This window comes from Pleurodeles waltl, chromosome 11 (assembly GCF_031143425.1).
Source record: "Pleurodeles waltl isolate 20211129_DDA chromosome 11, aPleWal1.hap1.20221129, whole genome shotgun sequence".
Taxonomy (NCBI): domain Eukaryota; kingdom Metazoa; phylum Chordata; class Amphibia; order Caudata; family Salamandridae; genus Pleurodeles; species Pleurodeles waltl.
In genome coordinates, this window is record NC_090450.1 from 214520600 (window position 1) to 214546118 (window position 25519).

Genomic DNA, 25519 nt, shown 5'->3' on the forward strand with positions numbered 1-25519 from the left:
ACATCCCAAAAGTCAATTGAAAAGCTGTTTATCAGGAGGTGGACAACACATTAAAAACTAGTTATCACTCAGAAATCTACAAGTATTTGATCTTCGCTGACAGTTTAAGTTCCAAAACTGGTTTTAACCATCTGATTTTGCATCAATTTAATAATATTAATCACATTTCCTTCTTTGGTTGGATATCCTATGCCTTTGGTGAGTGAATCTGTTGAGTATTTAGGGAATACCATGTAAATTAGCATCCTAGGCCTTGACAAGGTATACTGGCGCCTTAAAATCCAGTGACTGCCATAATACTGTCTTCCCAGCCCTGAAAGTTTGGACCAGTTATGAGCTTCATATTGATCTAGTCAAGATAAAAAGACTGAAACTTCGCCAATTCTGTTCCTCAGCCACTACACTATTGTTTAGCATATCCTGGGAAGAGCATCTAAATACTTAGAGACATTTTTTCAAGCTTTATGGGTCAGCAGATACAAGGGCAACTCAGCTGAGTTTATCTTGGCCACACAAGAGGTCAGGTTTTGTGGTATGTGCGTGGCAACAGGGTAGTATAATTCAAAAATAGCAGTTGTAAACACAATTTATCAACCACATATGAAATAATATTTCCAAGCTTATCTCTTCTTCATTAAGCATGCTCTGTTCTTTATGCATACATTTTTTGATGTAGTCACCCCCTTAACTTTGTAGAAAACAAAAACAAACCCAGTTCTGTGGACCCTCATGCAAGATAGCACTCAACACACCCAAAGGGTATCCTGCATCAGACCTGGGCCTTCAATACCCATATTTTGACTCACTCTTTATTAAACAAACTAACATCTCTGATATGGGTCCCAACATGGTTCTCTCACAGGATCTTTATGATGGGATTCAACCAATCCTCCATGTAAGCTCCAAGCTCTTCTCCCTTGAAATGTAATGTGTGCTTTAGTTTGCTGTGGTGTAAACCTGTTACTGCTATGACTATAAGAACACCATCTGATTCTTGGTGAGTCTTTACCAGTGAAATGTATTTTGAACACGCAAACCAGAAGTAAATCCTGTGTAAAGAAACCTATAGTGTCCAGTGCCACATGGCCCACTGGACTCTCTTATGACATACTAGTTTTTGGGTGTGTTCTTTATGCCGGTTTTTCAATTAATCTGTGAATGTGTATATCAGTTCTCTGGTGAACTTTAACATGTGACAATTCCTCTGCTACTTTACTTCTTGGACTAAGCTATACCTGAATCACCATTTTGGTAATTCTTTGCAGTCTGACATTCTTGATCAGGTTTTAGAGGACAATCAGCCATGATGGATGGCTTGCCCAACCATCAGGTCAGCAGGGATTGTGACCAGTGTTCCTCTGGTGGAGGGCCATCCACTAAATTTACTAGTCTGTGCCAGAAAGCTGGGAACCTTTGTATCTCTAGTAGAGCCACAACTGTAATGGCTTAACTGAAGGCACAGAAGCCTTGCCGGGTGGGCATCATGATTTGACATTTTATTTGTTTTATCATAACAAACACCCTGCACATGGGGGCTTTTGTGGGTTTTGGCTTACTGGGACAGCCATATTTCGCCAGGTGGTTCCAGATAGAAAAAAAAGTGTGACAGCTGTCCTGCCTAAAATAAGATTAGGCAACCATCACTTTGACTTGGCAAACCTGTGACAGATGGGCCATCAAGGCAGCCCCTTAAATGGCTCGAAACTGAGCGGTTAGCATCAAGTTTAATTTTAGTGATTTGAGATTTCACTTATTCTTGTGAACTGTGCAGGACCTATTTTGTGACACCTCCTTCTTGCTTCAAGATCCAGGTCTCTGACTTTATCCAACTTTTCCATTGAAATGCTTCATTCTTGCATTTGGTTTGAGGATCTTTGTCGCAATAGTTATGGGACAACCCGTGTTTTTCTCAATACTATAGGGTCCTGTTGGTTAATGGCTGTTACACCACCTTTCAGGGAACACCCTGATTTCCTGTGTCATTTATTTATTGATGTCTTTCAAATGGAGGTGGGGTTGATGTAATCATCCATGGTTTCTCATCCATTTATGGTCCCTCTATCTCTTGCCCTCTTTCTGTTTTCTTCATCTCAGGGTAACCCCAGAATTGCCTGATCTATTCCTGATTATCTCCTTGGCTGCAAAGCTTGGAACCTTAGACAGAACACTTACCCCAGTGTCCATAACTGCCCAGTGGATCCAGCACCTTATTCTGTACCTGCTCTTGCCACCCTTTGACCCAGTTTAGCCCCACTTTTGAGAGATGTTGGATTTGCGGCTCCTTGCACTTCTTTGCCTCTCTGTAAAATCACTACTTTTCTTCATAATCTGAATTGCTGGCATGTGTGTATGCAGTGAGATCGCCAATGATTTATTCTAATCCCACTCCCTGAGCCCATGTAAGACGGTAAGCCACATTATATTAGGGGCCTCAAAAAGATCCTGTCACTTCAATGTGAAAACTCCCAAGTATAGAGGAGACACAGTCTCCCCTTCCAAATCAGTTACCCAGAGGCATAACCCCACAAATAGAGACTAGATACTTTACCCCCAAAGAGTAACTATATAGACCCCAAGCAAGAGATTCTGACACTTCAGACAGAAATCCCTTCAATAGAGACTCAAGCCTTCCAAGATAGACATTGCCACCCAAGAAGGGATGATGCCCCATACATAGAAACAAGACCTCACCCTCCAAGAAGACACTGCCACCCTTTGGTGTGGACTACTCTAAAGAGGGATTGGGACCATGCAATGCAAGAGAATCTTTTACATTAAAATGTTGAGGGTCTATAGCCCCCTTGTCATTCAAGTGAGTCATCCACTGTAGGCAAGACCAATCAGAAGGAAGTTGGAGCTGGAGTCCCTGTCGTCCCAAAGGAGAGATTTCAAAGCCCTCAAGGGGAGCAAAAAGCCCCATGCAGTGAGTCAATGTAGCTAGCATGGCTAGTACTTGGGCTTCTGATACAGTAAGTGCTTCCTCCTCCTAGCTCAAACCTTGAGGGCTGTGTTTATGATCACACTTCTTTGATTTCAGTCATTAAAATCTTTATTTCCAGTTGTGAAAGTGGGACTTGAGAGGTGAAATGACCAACACTCCCAGAGCAAATCTCACACAAATGCCATGCACCACAAAACCAAGCATTTACAGTCTTGCGTTAGCTGTTATGCAAGGAAGTATCGCAGTCTTTACAGAAATGAACTGTTCAAGGTATGAAGTGGCTTCAGTGAAATATTGTGCTGAATAAACAGGTGAACCCAATGAGATGGGGTTGGATTGACTCCAGACCCTCTCTTTCCTCCAGACTTGTGATGGTAGGCTGAGGCAGGTGTTTATCCACGGGGACAAGCCCCCATATTCACCTAATATCAGTTTATATGTGTAGAAAGACAAATGTACAAAATAAATCCAGCTGTCAAGGCCTCATGACACACCACAGGCAGAGGGTCAGCTCACCAGAGCTGAGAGCAAGCAATAGTAATTGAACAAGATGTAGGGACATGAGGATCACACAAAGGAACAAACCGAATCAGCAAAAAGCAACAAAACAATCTACTGCCTTTGTTTAGAGTGATGCTTCTCAGAGCATGTAGCCCTGTGGCTGGCTCTGAGCAGGAATACCACAACATAGGCCCAATGAGGTCTGAGATTTCTGCACCTGGCTGTCATTAACGTTTCTGAAGCAACAGGCAAGGTCAGTCTTGGCCTTTGAAACCTCCCATCCTTGTACACCAGAAACTGCTGTCTAACACCTGTCCCTACCATCTTCCAAATGGCAGTGCTCATGAAGACTTAATTCACAGCTATTTGCTAACAAGGTTTGCATTAATAATCCTGTATTCTGCCTCACCTTGCAATGATCACGAAGTTACTGTTGCTGTTGAGTGCAACCTAAACTTGATAACATATGTCTATATATGCTATCAGCCATTATTTTGTGCCCTCAGCCCTTGAGCTGGTTAGCTGTTCTTGCTACAATGGAGGCCTAATCAATCGTCTTTCAGGGGACATGCTATTTACTTGATTTTAGCCCTTATCCAAAGTACCAAATATGGTACTACCTCCATTGCAAATAATGCTTATTGTTACAGTTTTGCATCCTGAGGATGTTACAATTGACCTTGACTTATCACTGCAAATTGCTGCCTCGCCTTTATTTCCAAACGAACACCTTCTTACTTCCATCCTATGCATGCCTGCTGTTGGACTTGTTGGACTTTTTGCCTTACGCAGGGTCATCCCCAGTCTTTTTGCCTCCTTTCTCCTGGTTTTTCTGACCTCTCGCTGTTGGCTCTAGGACTCTGAGCACTTTATCACTGCTGACCAGTGCTAAAGTGCAGGTGCTCTCCCATCTAAAGTTGGTATGATTGGCTTATACCGAATTGGCATATTTAGTTTACCTATAAGTCCCTTGTACAGTGGTATCTCTATACCCAGGGCCTGTAAATTAAATACTACTAGTGGGACTGCAGCGCTGCTTGCGCCACCCACTGAAGTAGACTTTCAAACCTGTCCCAGGCCTGATAGCGCAGGGCCTGTGTGCACAGTTTTCTGCCACAGGGACCTGGCATCTAAACCTACTTGCCAGGCCCATAACTCCCCTTTTACTACATGTAAGTCACCCCTAAGGTGCGCCCTAGCTAGCCCTATGGGCAGGGTGCCATGTATGTAGAAAGGCAGGACATGTGCCATATTACATGGCCTGTCCTGGTAGTGACAAACAGCCTAACTTGGTGTCTCACTGCTGTGAATGCTGCCTTCTCATATGATTGCATTGGAAATGCCCTGCCTTATGTGTAAAGGGTATTGTCTGATTTATGAGGGGTAGAGTAGGCATGTTTGGTATGGTTATGATGGTGATAATAAATACTGCTTACTGGTGTGGGTGTATTTTTTATTACTATCACAGAAATGCCACTTCTAGAAAGTGCGCATTTATCTATGCTTATGACTCTGGTGTTTTGCAGCTTGACTCCAATCCACGTCTGGGCAGAGTGACAGTTGGGGCTTTGTGCATACTTTTCAGACAGCCTGTGCACAGGGAGGGTGGAGGTGTCACATAGGTGCATCTGCATACTGAATAGTCTTCCTAGGCTGAGAGAAGGGAGAGGCGGGCACACCTACAGTTGTAAAGGCTGTGCCCTGGCCTCACACAATAGGGTCGTTATCCCCCCACTGATGTTTGGAGCCTGTGCTGAAAGGAGAGAGGGGGCACTCCCAGAACCAGTTGTAACTGGCTGGAACCTCCTCTCCCTACCATTGTAAAACACTGCAAGAACTGACTATAAGTACAGGAGAATTTGGAGACATTTTGAACTTACCTGGAACTGGACACAGACTACTGGAAGGACTCACCAGGAACCGCCATGGACTGCTGCTGCTGTGCTGACCTGTGACCTGCCTGGTCACTGAGAAGGACTTGCCACTAGCCTGCACCCTCTTTGCGCTGGCCTGCTGTTGGGCCCCCCTCCATCTGTGGGCCTTTTCTGGTAATTTTGTTCCCCAGGGGCAGGGTGCTGTGGCCCCTGGCCCCTGCATCCACCCAGAAGCATGAGGGGGGCTTTACTCTTTTTCTTGGCTGAAATTAAGCGCTTTGGAAAGCGCTCTGGGGGGATTTTGTGAGCACTTGGAAGTGCTTTCCCCCTTGCTGGTGTGCTACAAGAAGTATTAACTTTCGTTGTATGGCCAAGGAAATCACCGCCATAGCCGGGCCGAAGTGTATGGCTCGGGTGCTTGTTAGAATGCACCTCGCACTGCCCAGGAACTCCATTCATTCCAGCGCGTCGGAGCGCGCTGTCTACTAATCGCCGGGGCACTTCAGGAGAGGGAGAGGAACTGGTGGGCTCCTCTCAATGCCCCTGGGGGATCTGACATCTAGGTAGTGCCCCCGGGGCACCCGCGGCTCTCCTGTTGTCAAGGAGACCACTGCGACCCTGGAGGCACCAGAGCAGCTCCAGAGAGGAGCCCAACACGTGAGGGAGAGGCGCGGCCTCTCCCTGCTCGGCACTGGCAGCCGCCCCGAGGATGAGGGCGGCTGCCCCCTACTTAGCAGGATTGGGGGAAGGCGCAGAGAGCGCCCCATTCCCCCGTCTCTGCGGTTGGAGCAGGACGCTCCGTTTTTTGTTCCACTTCGGGCATTTTCTACCCGGAAGGGAGACCTCGACGGAGGCCCCCTTCGGTTCGCCCCTGCTTGAGGTTGGGCTTCGCCTGGCCCCCACCCCCCCCAGGACAGGGTGTGGAGAGACCGAGGCAGGTCCCCAGACAAATTACAGGTCCCCGGAGGGGCCCGTTTTTTGAAAGGAAAGGGTGCCCATTCCCTTTCCCTCCAGGAGCACCGTGTGGCCCCATGGTGAGCACAGAAGTGCCAGGTGCCCCTTCATGCTATCTTAGGCACGGGAGGTGTCATTATCATCCACCAGGTATTTTTAAGTGATAATATATATATACCACAAGTTCTTACTAGAGACTTTGTTGCATTATTTATTGCCTACCTGTTCTATGATGTTTTTATATATGTGTGCAAATGTTCCTTTTATGGGCATGACTTGCTAATATGTTTCCCTAACTTGCCATAGGTTTTCTAATGTTCCTACTATGGGCGTTTTATGATATTCTTATGACAAGTATTCTAATGTGATAACGTGTTTCCTGACTACTGCTTATGTTGCAGAATCCTGAGTAACCTATGTGTAACGTTCTGACAGCTGCTAAGGTAGCAGGATAGTACTGATATGTGATGTTTGGTCTAATAATTATGTTGTGTACAATATAGTATATTTTCATATAATCTGGTGTTGTGTTTCGTTTGTGGTGGGGATATTGCGTCACATGTGTTGTGTGTGTTGTGCAAACACTTTACACATTGCCTCCGGGTTAAGCCTGACTGCTCGTGCCAAGCTACCAAGGGGGTGAGCAGGGGTTATCTTGGACGTTTAACTCCCTTGCCCTGACTAGAGTGGGTAAGTTCTGCCTGGCTGAGGTGCATACCCTAGCCAACCAGAAACCCCATTTCTAACACATGCCCTCTCTGATCTTAGCCTTCTCCAAGTCATGTGAATGTTTGCCTTAATCCCTATTATTGTAGTTCTGCAAATTGCCCTCAAATCATTTTAAAGCTTGCAGCCTTCCCTTTAAAAGTCTGCCCCTGCAACATAACAATACCCAGTCTCCTGTAGCCCTTCACTAATGGCACCAGCAGTTTACATTAATTTCTATATCCCTAACAATCACACCTAACTCCTATTAATTTAATCCACTACATAGAAACTGGAGTAAATTCATAGAATGTTTTTTGACATTAGTTCTGTCATTTAAAATGTCGTCAATGATGTGATTGAAAATGTCATGAGTGATGCAATATGTGAATTCATGAGCAGTGCACAGCAAGGGTGTAAGTTATGATTAGCTCAGTAATCTTGGTGATTTTCAGTGTTTTTTAATATACAACGGTATTTTTAACTGACATTTTTACCTCACTATAACCTCACTTTAACATGTAGTGCATTTCTAAATTGTTACTGTAAAGTAAGATATTATTTTTATTAGACCTATCTATAACCTTTATCCTTTGTTTTGTTCAGTAAATGTCTAGGTTTTTCTATAATAAAGTAATAAATTATTACCACCTATAACTATAACATCACTTTCACCTTTTATTTGAGTGAATTTCTCTGTGTTTTTGAAACATAAAGTAAGATCTTATTACCCTATCTAACTATAATGTCACTTCAATCTTTGGGGTTTTCAATAAATTTTATAGGTGGTTTTGTTACACAAAATATGTTACCATCTCTGTGTATAACAACAGTGTCCTCTGGTGGACCAGCCCTGCACTCAACTTGTCCAATGGCAGCCAACTTCCTGTCCATGACCAGCAGTGAGAACTTTTGTCACAGTGTAAAGGGGTATCATTTTTATTAAGGCAGGTATACAGACTTCTCAAAGGGCCACCACCTCAACCTATATCTAAAGTAGGCCTATTAGCTTTGTCAAGATGTGACCACATTAATATACAAGGCAAATCTATTGGCTTTGTCAAGGGGTCACCATATTATTAGCTGAAGGCTTAGGTGTGAACCATGAAAGCAAGGCTTTGGTCTGTGTCAATGAGTCATCACATCAGTATATAAAAAACATGCCTATTGGCTTTGTCAACACCAGTAAACACTGTCAGAATATTTATTTTTTACTCTTTAAACCACATAATGCTGTCTTAAGATGAACAACAAGGGTTCCTACAATCCTTAGTTGAAAAGCAAAAGCTTAAGCTGTGGTAATGCTTAGAAACGTTTCATGGGGTCATGGGTATGCACCCCAGGAAGAATAGGGTACCTCACAACACTTTTTTTTAATATGTTGGTGATGTCTCTACCCAGAATGGGGCACACCTAAGCAGGATGTAAATGTGTCTTTGCCTACAAAAGGCATTATGGGGCACTCCTTGCCAGAAACAGTGAATAATAAATGAGCAGCTTGACCACTCATTTAATGTAACTCTAAAATGAATTCCACTGCATTATTTTTTGTTGTTGTTGAGTACCCTGGTCCCAGCTAAGACACCCACAGCTTTCATTTTTGTTGGATGCCCATGGGCAGCGCCCCAAGACTCCAGCGGCCCCACTGGCTCCCACATGCAGCCCTGTCCACTGGTGATCCGTGGGAGCTGGAGATGTAACGTGACATGGGTTGGGGGCAGGCTCACATCCCCTTCACCAACAATTATTTGACTATTCACTGATCCCTAGGGCCCTGGCCTCCAGTGGGTAATACAATGAAAAACAGGGGCCACTTTTCTTTTTCTTTTTGTATGCCGGCTATGCAGTACTCATACGGGAACACAAATACAAAAATCCCCCCAAAACGTTTTAGCTTGGGGAGAGAGGAGACCTCTAGAGTCCCACCACAAGAGCTAGGGAGGTCAAGGTTTCCCCATGATGACATTTTTGTAAACCCTTTTTGGGACAATGGTTCAAGGGCCTGGTTTAGATTTCATTGGATGGGTCACTCCGTCACACCAGTGACAGATATCCTGTCCCCCAAAATATAAATCCCATACGAAATAATCGGATTTATATTTCAGCAGATGGGATATCCGTCATAGTTGTCAAGGAGTAAACCGTTCACCAAAATCTAAATCAGGCCCTTCATCACCATGTCTTGTAATGGACACTGAAACATTTTGGTAATGGCCAGCAAGTCAGCGCTCACTGCAAAAAAAACCCTTACCTTATCAGAAGGCTTGCATTTTTTTTTTTTCAGTCCTGTGTCAAAATGATAATGTTGAACCTTAGGGGCATTTTTATACTCTGTTTGCGCCGAATGTGCGTCAAATATTTTGACGCACATGCGGCGCAAACCGTGCACCATATTTAAACTTTGATGCCCGCGTACGTCAAAATTCCTCCGTGCACGTCATTTTTTGGATGCAGGAAACCGCCTTGCGTTAATGACATGCAAGGTAGGCGTTCCTACCCAAAAAATGACTTTAAGGCATGTGAGCCTTATTTATACTCCTGCGTCATTTTGAAGCACAGGAGGGGGCAGGCCTAAAAAAACAGCACTCAGCCGGATGTGCGCCGTTTTTTATCGCCTGGGTCAGGGCAGGTGTTAAGGGACCTGTGGGCTCACTTCTATGGTCTCTGACCATGGAAGGAGTCCAAAGGTGCCCTTCCCTGCCCCCAGGGACACCCCCTGCCACCCTCGCCCACCCCTGGAGGACACCCATGGATGGGGGGACCCATCCCAGGTAAGTACAGGTAAGTTGAGGTAAGTATTTTTTTTTTTTAAAGTGGCATAGGGGGGCCTAATTTGCCCCCCCCCCACATGCCACTGTGCCCAATGACGATGCCCAGGGGACAGAAGTCCCCTGGGCATGGCCATTGGGCAAGGGGGCATGACTCCTGTCTTTGCTAAGACAGGAGTCAGTTCAATGGGGGTTGTGCGTCACAAAATGGCGCAAGTCCGGTTTGAGGCATGATTTTTGCCTCAAACCTGACTTGCACCTTTTTTTGACACACAATCCCCATTTTCCCCTATGCCGGCGCTGCCTGGTTTGAGTCTTTATTTTTACTCAGACCAGTCCGCAGGGCCAGCTAACGTCATTCCTTAAATAAGGCGCCTGCATGGAGCGTAGGAATGGCCGGCGGTAACATTTTTTACGCAATCCAGGGCGGGCACTGGTTTGCGTCAAAAAGTATACATATGGGCCTTAATTTCTCCAAACCTGCTCAACAGATTTACACAAAATCACAAAAAGTACAATTTCTGATTAAGTATCTAGCTTTTTACCAAATGTATTCAGCCATTCTTGCTGTGTTGCTGACTGAAATTCCCTATATGAATTACCCTCCTTTTTCTCAGCTCCACTTGATGGATCACCCCAAAACGTTCTAGTCAGGAACTGCGAAAGATGAATTAATTTTTTTCAAAGTTTCATGACGGGTCATCAAATGGCACCAAAGTTATTAGCGAAACAAAAAAGCACTCTTCCCATGGAGAGTGTGGGCAAGGTATGCCTGCATGCTTCTGTGCATGAGAACTAGTGTCCTGTGGTATGGGGTCCATGGGACACTGCAAAAATATCAGGCCCATCTTCCATTAGTATTAATTATCAGGCATGGAAGATGGGGCCCCAGAATTTGTCCAAGGCTCGGGAGGAGGGCTGAATGCGCCCTCTCCTTAATACTAAATATCGACCTGGGGGATGCAGTCCATGGAGCCTGTGGAGTATCTGAATATTGGACTCTGGGAAGGTGTCCCCCAGGCCTCACAAATGCTCAGCGAGGAGGGCTGCATACCCCTCCCCCCAAAAAATTGCAATATGCTGCCCCTTGGCCCTGGCCCACCCCTGAGGGGATTTATAAAAAAAAGGCAGTAAACCACCATAATTAGTTTTTAAGATGCATCACAGTGACTAGGTCCAATCCACTTCTTGTGTCAGACCCGAATGCTATTCCAGTCTGCCATATTTTTTTTACTGTGACCCTGTCTTGTGCAACTAGATGTTGGCACTTTGATCTTTTAGTTAGTTTGTTTTTAGTAAAATCAGTAAAATGTCTAACTCTGGTCCTACTGATTATATTTTTGTCATTTTGGTGTCAAATACTTTATTAAAATGTACACTATTTTTCTAAATTGGTGTGAGATTTTTCTTGTGTTGTGTTTTCACTTTATTACTATTTGTATGCTGCATAATTACTTTACCCATAGCCTCTAAGATAAACCTGGCTGCTTTTTATGCCAAGCTAACGAGGGTTAAGTACAGGTTAATTTAGTGACTTTTTTTGGTTCACCTTTCCTGGGATTGTGGCTGTTGATTAGCCAGAGATCATACCCCAGTCAATCAAAAACCCAGGTTCTCGCACTGGGAATGCGTCAAAATGCTACACCTTCCCAGTAAAGGAACAAAAAGGAGAAATATATTTATTTCTTTTTGTTGTTTGGTCCTTCTATTTGTGCTGCATTCTGCCGGATTGTTTTTGTGCAGGAAGTAGTCCCTTACTAAATAAAGACAATTCTGCGTCCAATTCAGGCACCGTTGCACCATGGCGCAAAGGGCCCTGCATTGGCGCTAAACAGCAGATTTTGTACCGGCACAAGCAGAGAGCAGGAATGCATCTTATCTTGATAATTAAGGCACATTCCTGCCTTCTCTCTGTCATGCAGTGCATTAATTTGTCTTGCTGCATTGCATTGCATGGGAAATTGATAAATGAGGCCCATAATATATAGACCATATATTAAAACATATACCATATCATAACATTTAACATAACATAAAATCTAATATATAACAAACCTTAAATAACACTTCACATATCACATAAAGTATAGCATAACATATACCACAAGATATAACATTTAACATAACATATAACCTCTAATATATAACACAAAAAATAGCATAACATTGTACATAACAACCAAACTTAAAACAACATAATATACAATTTAACAGAACACATAACATATAACATAAAAACTTGCCCATATCATATGGCAAAATATTAAATAACATATAACCTAAAATCTAAAATGTAACTTTACATATAATATAACATATAAAATAACATAACATGCCATAACATATAATATAACATATAACTTAGTATAACATATAATGTAATATAACCTATAGCATAACCCTGAACATAACATTATCTGCCAGTACATGATATATAATATATAGTATGATATAATATAAAATATTATTTAGCCTACAACATAACAAGGCTAAACGGAAGAAAACATACAACATAACACAGCCTTTGGCATGACATAACACATCATATAACATAACGTATCCTATAGCAAAACATAATAAATAACATAGCATAATAAATACCGTCAAATGTAACATAACATATAAAATGTAATATAACAAAACATATTACATATCACATAGCATAAGATATGACACAACATATAACACAACATACCTTATAACATATTGCATACCACAACATATTATAAAACCTACCATAAACATAACATAATATAATGTATCATATAACATATAACATAACATATCAAATAGTATGGCATATAACATAACATAAAATAGATACATAAAATATAAGGTAACATGACATAATATATGGCTTAGTATAATATATAACATACCATATAAAACACTATAGCACATCATAAAATATTTAATAAATATACATAGCATAAGATATAAACTACATATAACCTAAAATAAAATATAACAGATCAGCTAAGATAACGTCTGGCATGACGTAAATTAACTTATAATATACACTATAATGTAATTTATAACATACTACATATAACGCATAACCTATTATATAGCATGACATAAAACATATATAAAATGCAAAATATAAACACATACAATATAAAATACATGCAACATGACATAATAGACAATGTAACATAACATACCCTACACTATTTAACATTACACAGAACCTATAATATATAAAACAACATATAACTTAACACATAACATTTCATATAACACTTAATATATAGCATAAAATTGCATATAAGATATGACAACATATCACAAAATATATAACCTATTTTATAACATTACACATACCATAACAGATACAATAACTTACAACAAAATATAGCATATAATACAACCTGTGAAATTACCTAAAATATAGCAGAATATAACTGTGAGAAAACAGGGCTGATTGCAGAGGCCCCCTATCTTTTTGCCCCCATTTTTCACTTTTTGCTGGTGTTTTCCTGACTCTGATGGTGCCCTGGGTACTGCTAACCAGTCCCAGGGCCTGTGATCTGTGTGAAATGAGTAAGCAAATTAGGCTAATTATAATTGGCTATGTCAACCTACCTATAAGTGCCTAGTTAATGGTAGGGCATGTAGGTTTAGGGACCCCAGCATAGGAGGTGCACTGCTGAAGTGCGCAGGGTCATTTTAAAGGCAGGCCTGCCTTGCTGGCTGCTTTTAAATTAAAGTTAAATGCAAATTCGATTTTGGAATGAAAAGTACTTCCAAAGTCTTAAGCTACCTTATTTTTACATATGTCATCCCTAAGATGTGCTCTATGTGCGCCTAAGGTTGGGTGCCATGTAACTATAAGCAGTGACCTCTATAAAAATAGTTTTATAAGCCCTGATGAGGTAAAACAGCCACATTTGTTTTTCTCTCACAGTAGTGAATGGCCTCCATAGGCTAAAATGGGGAGACATTATTTTAATTAACAAAGTCCTCTTAAGTGCCAGATACCTCAAGTTTGGTATCAAATTAATTGTTATAATAAATCCCACAGCTTACAATTATTGCAATTAATGTAACTAGTTCAGGTAAAGAGTTTTAAACTCCACCTAACAAATTGCCAAGTTCAGCTCTTTAGTGTCCTTCTCTGATTGGCCGGCATCTGGCAGCCTGGCCAGGCTGCCTTGATTAGGTATGAAGTGGCCTGGGCTGAACACAAAGGATGTGCCTGGAGAGGAGAACTACCTCAGCAGATGGGGAAGCAGGGAGGGGGGAGGGCTGCCAAACTGGTCTTCAAAGGCAGGGAAGGACATTTGAAGTAACCCAGCACCTTCCTCACATCCTGCAACCTCAGACAATTAGGTGCCCTCTTGATTAGATTAGGAGAGGGCAGGAGAAGGGCGTGTTTAAGATTTGTAGCCACACCAGTGGGTGGGCTCAGCCAGATGTAACCTCCAAAAATCTTTTTCAGCTATGATGAGTTTTTAAAGAATGTTGCTCCGTGGGACAGATTTTTGCCACACTTCCCAGGAAGTGGTCATCACAGGGGAATGGACTCTGCATCTGATTGGAGAACCAGGACCACCCCGTTTTTCAGACAGGAGCAAGGATAAATATGACAGACCTGCATCCACACCTCAGTTCCCTACCAGATCCCTACACGCAAGAATATCAGGAGAAGAAGGACTGCCCTGCTGGACCCCTGACCTACACCTGGACACTGCACTCTCAAGGGCTGCACCAGCTGCACACTTGGGCTTCCCACCAGAAGGACTTTGCCTGGCTTTAACTGGTTCAATGAGGGACTCCCTGTTTGCTACAGGTGAAAAATTGATATCCAGAGATCCTCAAGAAAATGACTAGCTGACCACTGTCCATTGGTCGCTTTGGAGTTTGAGCCAGGTGCATTCTGGGAGTTGTAATCTGCACCCTCAAGGAGCAACTCAGATCTTCTGGAACCTTGGGGTGACCAGTGGACTCCAAAAGAACCTTAAAAGACCTTCTGGAAGAGGATCCAGAATTTTGGAGAAGATTGGAGAACTTTTTGGAAGAAGCTCCATAGAGGGACCGGCCTGCCACGGCAACTCTATCCAGCTTGCCTCAACCGCGACTTGCAGGTTCGCCCCGCTGAAGAAAATCTCTGAAAAAGTGACTAGCCCGAACGTAGAAAGTTGACTGGGTCCTCCCGAGCAATGTATTCTAAGAGGGCTCCAGGGACGTCGAATCAAGATTCAGGTTCGGCCCTGTTGAAGAATTTTCATCTCGAAAAATCATCTAAGTCCAAAGGTAGATATTTTCACCAAGGGCTCCCCCAATGCATATCCAAGGAAGGGCTCCAGGGAGGTCGAATCGGACTGGCGACTTTGCCCGCTGAGGAAAATCTTCAAGAAAACGACTAAGTCTGAAGGTAAACTTTTGACCGAGGCCTCACACTTGCTGAGGCCGAGCAGGAATCCATTGCAGTCGGTCTTAAATTTTGACTTTGCCCCATTTGAGGTGCGTCCCGATGACCAGATTGGCGCTATGTATTTCTTATGCGCTAAATAACACTAAGGACCAGATGTAGGAACCAGTTTGCGACTCGCAAACGGCAAAAATTGCCATTTGCGAGTCGCAACCCGGAGTTTCCTATGCAGAAATGCATTTTGCGAGTCGGGACCAACTCGCAAAATGCATTTCCGACTCGCAAATAGGAAGGGGTGTTCCCTTCCTATTTGCGACTCGCGTCGCAGTTACCATCCACTTGAAGTGGATGGTAACCCACTCGCAAATTGGAAGGGGTCCCCATGGGACCCCTTCCCCTTTGTGAATGGACCCCAAAAGGTTTCGGATTTATTTTTAAGTGCAGCTCGTTTTCCTTTAAGGAAAACGGGCTACACTTAAAAAAAACAAAAAATGCTTTATTAGCAAGCAGTCACGGACATGGAGGTCTGCTGACTACAGCAGGCCTCCATGTCAGTGAGTGCCCTGAGTCGCTATGGGGCCGCAATTTGCGACCCACCTCATTAATATTAATGAGGTGGATCTTTGCGACCCCATAGCGACTCGCAGACGGTGTCTGAGACACCGTTCTGCATAGCAAATTGCGAGTTGCAATTTGCGAGTCGCTCGGACTCGCAAATTGCAAGTCGCAATTTGCTTTGTACCTACATCTGGCCCTAATTCTTTAAAATTCACATCTCCGGTTCCCCTTATCCAATTTTAATTTTTTGGGTGTCACTTATTTACTGTTTTGTGATTTTTAAATGCTTTACACATTTGTCTCCTAAGTTAAGCCTTGTTGCTCACTTCCAAGCTACCAAGGGTTGAGCTGGGTATACTTTATTGAGACCTTACTGGACCTAAGTGGATGTTAGTGGCCTATTGCTAGGTGTAGGTACTTACCTGCCCTTAATAATAATCCACTTTTCAACAATAACATATAGCATACCATATGACATAACATAACAAGTAGCATAACACACAATATCTAACATATACCATAACATATACATATTACAATATTCAAACAATTAAAATAACATGTAAATTATCACATAATGTATAACATACCATAGTATTGAAGATAACATGACATATAACATGTTCCATAACATATAACATACAGCACATCATACAACATAACATAAAATAACATATTGCACAACATTTATTGTAACATATAACAACATATCACATAACTATAAAACATGCAATACCATAACAATATGTAACATATAGCATATAACATAACATAGAACAATACATATCATATATGTGCCATAACCTATAACATAACATTTAACATAACCTACCATAACATAACATGTAATGTAATATATAACATATTGCATAACAAACAACATACCATAAATTAACATATAACATAGCATATAATGCAGCATATAACAAAATATCAAAGCACAAAAAGGGGTTAGAGGAAAAATTCCCTTGTACCTCCTCTAGACCACAGAACCACTCTCACAAAAAGGCGAAGGAAAACGGGAGAAATCATAAAGTAGATTCTGTCGGATTATCAGGCACATGACAATTGTTAAGCTATCGGCCCTCACCCACTTATCGCGGCATGCTTCATCATCGGGCTCTTGCTACCACATCCTCACATTCGCCAACAATAGGGACGGAGCAATAAGTAGGGGGAGAGGGGGAAACGAGGCAATACAACCAAAGAACAAATAACCGTGATCTATACTCAGAAAAACACTAAAACTGTCTCATGGGAGTCGAATCAATATTTATCATGGAGCCCCATGGGTGGGATTAAAAGAAAAATAGGCCCATAGTGAGGTCTTGGGCTGAAGTCACCCGTTCACCCCAAGTCTCTGAAACTAAGTCAACATATTTCAGCCGTTTCATTTGCCCATATGGGCCAATCGGCCTTCATCAGGACTCTTGATCCACAATAAGTACACTCCCCATACCTGTTCTTGTACAAGGCTTTTGAGTCAACAGGAATGCTTGGGCTCGATTGTCCCCAGTCAGTAACAGTCTCTGATTTTGTCATAATGAAAAACAGACAAACAAACCCACAAATATATAAAGACATCATCACAGGCCATAGACATTCAATATATGTCTCCTTGACCCCCAGGAATAACTTTATAATTGTTTATATGATAGCCCGATCATGGTTATATCCAATTGATTTCACTTGGGGTAAATGCAACTGGCTCTGAATCCCCAAGCCACCAAACAGTATACCATCACCCAGGTTTTGCTTCAGCAGAAAAGTCCCCAAGGCATCCAGTATGCATACACAGTTACCGAGTTTTCATTATAACTTTCTTAAATTGGAGCTCAGTGGAAGCACCTCCCTGTAGTCACACACTAAACTGAATGAAAAAGAAGGGATGTTAATAATCGACACAAAATAACCTCTTTGTCTTGCATGCCCTTATCCATAATAAGTGATCAATCGCCTAACACAGATGTGTTAAATACCACAACACTTTTTACTGACGTAACTCGTACCGACTCGTATCTCCATATTTCAACGAGTCATGTTTACAACCTTCATATATCCCATAGCCAAAAGTGGGCTATTGTAATCCTCTAAAATCACTATCTTTCTCCCCTGCATCAATTTATTTTATTTTCACACTTTTCATGTACTCCACACGTATCAATTTATTTTATTTTCACACACCCCCACGCATGCCCCCACTTATCAGCCTGGTGGTCCCTCCCATCCTCAGAACCAAAACTATTACAATCGGCAATAAATCTTACTTCGTCACGGGACCCGTGCCACCATACTGCCTCTCTGAGCTTTGTGGGATCATCCTGCAGCTCTCAAGTCCATCCATTATTTCTCCTTTATTACAAAACATGAACCGTCATGAGGTTTTGCCCCCCCCCCAATGTTGGACTACAATATATTAGTGAGTTCACTCCTGCTATGTAGTGGCCATCTTGGGTGTATAGTCACTTCACCTCAATGCTAACCCCTGTGATTTGGAGGTGTAGGGGGTAAATACCCAATATGATCCCTTCCTATAAGAGACCACAAAAGGAGGGGGTGGGGGGAAGGGAAAACAAGTGAAAAAAATACAGGAGAATGGGGAAGAGGATAATAATATAATTCTTGGATGTACGACCTGCCCGGATTCAAACATGTATCAGGAACCTCTGTTTGATAGTATAAAATAAAATCAAGGTCTTCACTCCCTTATCCCTGATTTAAAGTATTACTGACTATTCAATTGATGCCAGGGCATTTCACAATGCAGCCCCTGTTCATGACTTTGAATAAGATAAATCCATTGTTGTTCTCACCTAAACAAAAACCCTTTAATATCCTTTGTATATGCAGGAGTGGTGGGTTTATCCAAGACTGTCCACGTGAAATCATCTGCATGGTGACCCACCTCCATAAAGTGGGTGGTCATCTTGGTTATGTTTTTTTTTTTTTTTACTCCTAATATTACTCCTGTGTTACATAATTTGAGTTTTCACCTTCCGTGCGGTCATACCAATATATGGAAGATTACTTGGACATCGAAATAGGTAAATCATATTTTCCGAGTTACAATTGGTGTGTTTCATCTGTTCCCAAGGTGACGCTAAACCCAACTCAACTCCTTCTTTGTATTTTTAGTTAAAGGGCACACACTACAAGAACCAAAAGCTGTATGGCCTCTTACTGGTGGTAGATCCTACATGCTCTGTTCATTTAAAATACCTGTTAGTTGAGGTCTGGTATGAACCAGTAAGTTCTGCATGCTTGTACTTTTTTTCTACAGGAAAACATTGTTTTCTTCCAATTTCATGTTAGTTGAATTCACAATTCTTCAGTTGCTATTGATGATCCGTTTCAATCTGTTAGACGCAGTATTAAATGTCATCACACAGATGGGACGATCTGATGGCAGTTTTGCCCTTGCCTCCTTATTAAGGTCCCTAGCTCTCTTTTGCGCCCCCCGGCGATCCCTGGTGGCTAGTCTTGTTCTATCAATTTTTTGTCTAGGGCTAAGAATTCCTGTTTGAAATCCCTTAATTCAGAACAGTTTCTCCGGAATCTGATGAACTGCCAGCACGATAAATTCTCCTCTTAGTCCCTTGTATGAAAACTCTTGAAAGAAAGGCGGCTATTCCTATCTGTGGGTTTATGATATACCTTAGACAGTCCGCCATGTCTAATTTCTAATCTTGAAATGGCAAAGACTCTCTCGTAATAGCAGCTGTGAACAAAAGGGGTGGATTCTGCCCATTCATCCATGTCATGAAATTGTCTAAGGACTGTCTGTCCCCTTTCCAAATCAGGAGGACATCATCTATGAACCAACCCCAAATTTGAATGCAGTCTTCCAAGGTCGTTCCTGATCAAAGATAAATTTGAGTTCAAACTCTGCCACGTATAGACAGGCTAGGTTTGGCGCAAAGGTACTGCCCATCAGTGTACAGTGGGTTTGGAGATAAATTGTCCCATTATATTCGAAGAATTGTTTTGTTAAAGCTAAGCTTGCCAAATCAAGGTTAAAAGATGTTGGTGTGTTATATTTCCAATCTTGTTGAAATAGGATATCCTCTATCACCCTTAGGGTTTCCTCTTGTGGGATATTCGTATATAGGGAGTCTGCTTGTAGTCCCACCAAAACGTTCCTATCTGAATAAAACTCCATCTCCTTAAGCAGGTTCTAAATATCCCTTGTATCCTTGATGTAGGATTCACTTTTTTGTACCAAAGGTTTCAAGAAAAAATCACAAAATTGTGATAAAGGCTCTAACAAGGAGCCTATTCCAGAAACAATCGGGCGACCTGGCGGAGGTCTACTGGGTTTATGGACTTTTGGAAGGGTATAAAAATAGGGGGTCACTGGTTACTCATTTAACCAGAAAGGACTCTTCTTTGTCAGTTATCCACTCTTAATTGACCGCCTAATCCACCAGATAATGGATTTTCACCTGGATCTCCTTGGTGGTATTTCTCGGTAAGATCCTATAATTGCAGTCATCTCACAATAGCAGTAAGCATTCCTGATGATACATCACCCTGTTTTGGATGACAATTGCCCATCCTTTAACTGCTGGTTTAATGATAATACTCAGGTTTTGATTTAATTCCTGATTAGCTTCTTCCTCCCGTATTGATAAGTTCATAAAGGGATGCTAATTGCATTCCCTCATAGACTCCACATCATGAATCACCGCCTGTTTAAATACCGCCATCTCATGAGGTAGTTGGGCCAGTGCTGGTGTAAAAGTAGATTTGGGGCAAAAAATAGTATCGCCAGAGGTTTGGGACATTTCCTTATTGTTATCAAAAAATATCCTAAGCCAGTTCCTGTCTGAGTTTGAAAGCATCCAATCCATTGGTCGGGACAAACCCCAACTCTCTCTCCAGAACTTCCTCTTGTGGAGCCAATAGAATGGAGTCTGGTATGTTCATTACTAAACTTACTCCTTGCTCATACCGGGTTGAAACTCCTGTGGCATGCTCCTGGTAACTTGTTGGTTCAAATCCTCCCATTCTACCTGTTGTTCATTTCTCTGTCTCGCCCTTCCTCTTGTTCCTCCTCTTCCTAAAAAAGGCTGCCTATTCTGTGGAAATTGGTAGGCTTGCACATCTTGCATATGTGGGAATGATGGTGGTCAATCAAACCCCTGACCCATATCCGGTGGATGGTTATATATATGTGTCTGAGTGTATACTCTTGGAAAAGATCTCCCTTTTCCCCTTCTTCGAGGTCTGAGTACCCAGTCACTGTTGTCACTCCCCGGGCTCGAAGGATCCTCCTCTCTGCCTCCCTTTTGCCTGGTTCTTTTCCCAAGCTCCTTTTGTTTAACTTAGTAATTTGTGATATAAGGATATACTTTCTCCCTAGAAAATCTCTTTAGGTCTTTCTGTAGTTTATTAATCTTGGATTGCATCAAAAATTCTTTATACTCTGACACATCCTTCTTCGCCTCCTCCAGTTTTTTCTTTAACATAGTAATTAGTGTCTTAAATGTCTGTTCACTTGTCTGAATCTGAATCAACAATGTATCAGATTTTTTTTGGCTGTAAAATATAACATAGCATAACACATAATATATAACATATCATATAACGTATCATATCACATTGCGTATAACCTATGTTGACTACTTTAACATATCATGTAACATATTACATAATGCATAACATATTATATAACGTGACATAAAATACCCTATACCATTCAACATAACATATAACATAAATGTACACATAGGTTATGACAACATATAACATAACATGTAACTAATCTTAGAACATTACGCCGACTATAACATAGAAACTAACAAACATTATCACACATCATAGCATAGCATAGCATATAACATAACCTATACCATAACATGAGCTAACATATATCATAATATAACATCTAACTCATACCATGACTCAGCATAACATATAACGCATAAAAAAACATATCATTTTTAACATAATAAATATAACATAACATATACATATTAAAATATTTAAAATATTAACGCAACATGTAACATGTCACATAATGTACAACATAGCATAATCTAGAAGATAAAATCTACCATTTTACATAACATATAACATACAACACAACATGTAATATAAACAAGGCATAATATGTTGCATAACATTTTATGTAACATATGTCACCTTATTATTACATCACTATAAAACGTGCCATTACATATAACATAACGACCTAACAACCTAATATATAGCAAACATAACAAACATAACATTCAACATCTAACACACCACACAACATAAAACATATAACATATCATATGTATTTAACATCTAACATACCATGTAACATAAAACATAGAACATATCATATGTAACATATCATATTATATTACCTGACACTTAACATATAACTCATCACTTATGACATGTTACATATAAAATAACATACAACATGTGACATGACATATAACACAACAGATAATACAACATATAGCATGTAACACAAAATACATCATAACATAGAACATAACATAATGTAACATAACATAAAATAACATCATATATACATAAGATACCATAATATTACATAATATGACATAACATATAACATGTTATACAACATATAACATACCAGAATGTATATCATAACATAAAACATATCATACATTAGCTCACCATGTAATATCTAACTATATCATACCAGATATAACATATAAGATATAACACAACAGAAAAAAAAACTATCAAACCAATCCACTCTCCTGAACACGGGTATCTGTGGAAGCAAATACTCTTCTCCTATTCCCCTGAAATTTAACATTCACTTTGTGATCCCAGTGCAACAAGGAACAAGCATTTGCAATGCAATGAGTCTCGCGTTTGGTCAAGTTAGCGCTATTAGCGTTGTAAATTGCTAAATGGACTTTTCTTGACACATAAATTGAAAATGAAAAGTAAAACAGTTGACATAAGCAAGCCGATTCAAACTGCATGGCTGCCATGTGCGAGAAAGAGACACACAAAAGGAAAAAGAAGTTTACAGGCAGTTAAACATATTGGCAAAAGTGCATTTATTCATGTAACAGGGTAGATGGCCAAGGTGGTAACCAATGATAACAAAGGACTTTTGAAAGCCAAGCTTGTGAACAAGTGATAGTGATGGGCGTGCGATGGGCGTGGATAAATGCGCACTCAACCTAACAAAAATTGACAAAGCCTGATAGATCTCGCATTGGCTTTGCCAATGTTTATCTTCACATACATCCGCCACCCCCATCACCAGCCATCCCGTTCATGCAGTTAATAATTGGTGCACACCTGTATGTAATAAGCAGTGCCCTGCTTCTCCCGAAGGCCAGATTACTGTAGTACTTTGTGAAAGTTTTACAGTCAAAATGGATTAAAGTAAGTAAAAAGGTTCTAGGTCGCAATCACCATTGACTGCGTTATAGCGTTTTGTTTTTCTTGCTCGTGCTGCCGCATAACATGTTAAAAACAACATTGACAAAGCCATTAGATCTCGCATAGGCGAAACGTATTGGCTCTGCCAATGCTTTTTATTTCTGCTCTTGTTGCATGCTTTTATATTTATTTTTAAGACGGCCCATGTTTTTTGTAAACAATAGCAAACCACAGTTAGAAGGAAGTGTTTTTCCTTTATATTACTTTTTTCTCCTTTTATGCTTATTACATATCTTTACAAGAAACTAACTTAAAAAAATTCAAGCTTGCAAGGACAGATCTATTGTCTTTGCAAACGTACTTTATATTAGCTGCCTTACATTATGTAGAAGGTGATACACTAGCATCACATGTGAATTGTTCACACCTTCATGAGGTACGTGTGGTTTGATGGCGATATTTTTGATTGAAATCCTAGTTGGTCATTTCCAAACAGTTTATACTTTATAAATGTTGAATAATACAGTGCTTCCCAATTGCAATGTATTGCCCTTAGAGAAAATCCAAGTTCACCTCGGAAATGTCAATGTCCAAAAAACCCAAAGGCCCCAAGTGGAGCCAATACAACATGTTTGCCACTGGTGCCCTGAATTGTTCCTCAGGGAAAGGTAGTAAAAATGAGAACACTTTCAGGGAAGGGGCGGGAGCAGATAAGGGAAAGCCTGTGAGGTGTCTGCGATGTGATGATGGCATACCACCTCGTAATTCAGGGCTTCACTGGTGTTTCTACTGCCTCTGGTTGTCTCAGCCAGCCTCTTGACACTGAAAGCTCTCACATTTAATTGATAGTCTGACAAATTCCTTGTAGTCTGTCCTCCTCCCAAGTGAGTGATATTCAGAAACTGCTGAGCCCTTCTCATAAAAAAGGCCAATGGTTTTTTTCTTAAACCCAGTCACTTGGCCCATCAGGGAGATAGCATCTGAGATGTGAGGCTGCTCAAACGGAAATGCCTGGGCAGATCTACCTTTGCCCAAGGGATTAGACAACCAGCTGTGATGATTAGAAATAAACAGTGCGCACACCCCGAACCCGCTGCCTCCTACCACCCCACCCGGGGTGGTGAAAGAGTAGGGGGTCTGAGGCGTTGGCACCTCTGAGACAGCATCTCACAGGAGAGAGGTGTGAATGAGCAGGGTGAAGCGTCTCCAACATTATCAGTGTAATGCCTTGAGTGGACAAAATGTGCATCTGTGTGTATGGTTAGCATTCACTACACATACCATTCAGCATAGATAACTATCACCCTTTTCAGTCATTTTCTAAAAAAAAACTATTTACTTGAAGCGATTTTTTTAGCTTGGGTTTTCTTTTACATTTTTACATTTTTCTTTGCTCTGTATAATTTTTCATTTTTATTTGCTTTATTTTCGAATAGATTGTTCCAAATCCTGTTTTATTGTTCGCTCATGTTTATTTTAGTTACCATTTTTCATTGTTCTTACACTTTTACATATTTCCCCTTGACAGTTCAAATACTTGCAAGCAATCTGCATTAATACTAAATACAGCTCCTTGAAAGCAGGCATTTGCATGCAGGTTTACATTTCTTATCACATGTAAAAAGAAAAAGAAAACAAGAAAAACAAGCCGATTCAAAGCACCATTGCTGAAATAAATGTCTTAAAAACAGCACACTAGGTTAAACAATAGAATTAAACTGGTAGTCATGAAAAAGCTCTCGATTACTCCCCCGAGAGATTGTGCTGCCTATGAAATAAAAAGAAAAAGTAGTCTAGAAACCATATGGAAAACATGGAGCCTCATATGTTTTCCGCATTTGGCCGGTGCTCTTGAGAAGGGCTAAACACCAAAAGGCATGATGTATGCATGCCTTTCACTAATGAAATCAAGCGAATTACAAAAGGCAAGCCCACGAACCAACAAAAGTGATGGGCGTGACATGGGTGTGGGTAAAAGCCCACAGAGAGACTACAACAGGGGCCAGAGTGCTTGCGCACTCAACCCTGAAAATGTAAGCCCCAAGGGGATGGGAGGACTGGGAAGAGGGGTAATAGAGAGACTAGTTGTCTTCAGCTTTGTTTTATAGGTGTCTGGAATGTTGGCTCTCAGGTTATCAATACTGATAGAGCTTGGGGACACTTCCTGGATATTGGTCCCTCTGAGTATCTGATTTTTTGAGATTGCCTTTAATGGATTTCTTATTGGGAATAAATGTAACTAACTACTTCATGCAGGACAAATACAATTGCTTTTTTCTCTGACATTACATGTGGTTCTATTCTGTTGGAGACCAACTCAATGTGTTTTAATTGTCTTGTCTTTGGTCTGTATTCCACTCAGGCTACAAAAACAACCATGAAACGACATTACACTTGAAATGATGGGTGAGCGGAACTCGTGGAGTCGTACTCCATGGAATTCCTTAGAGCTACCAAAAAACTGCACACCCTTTTATGGAGT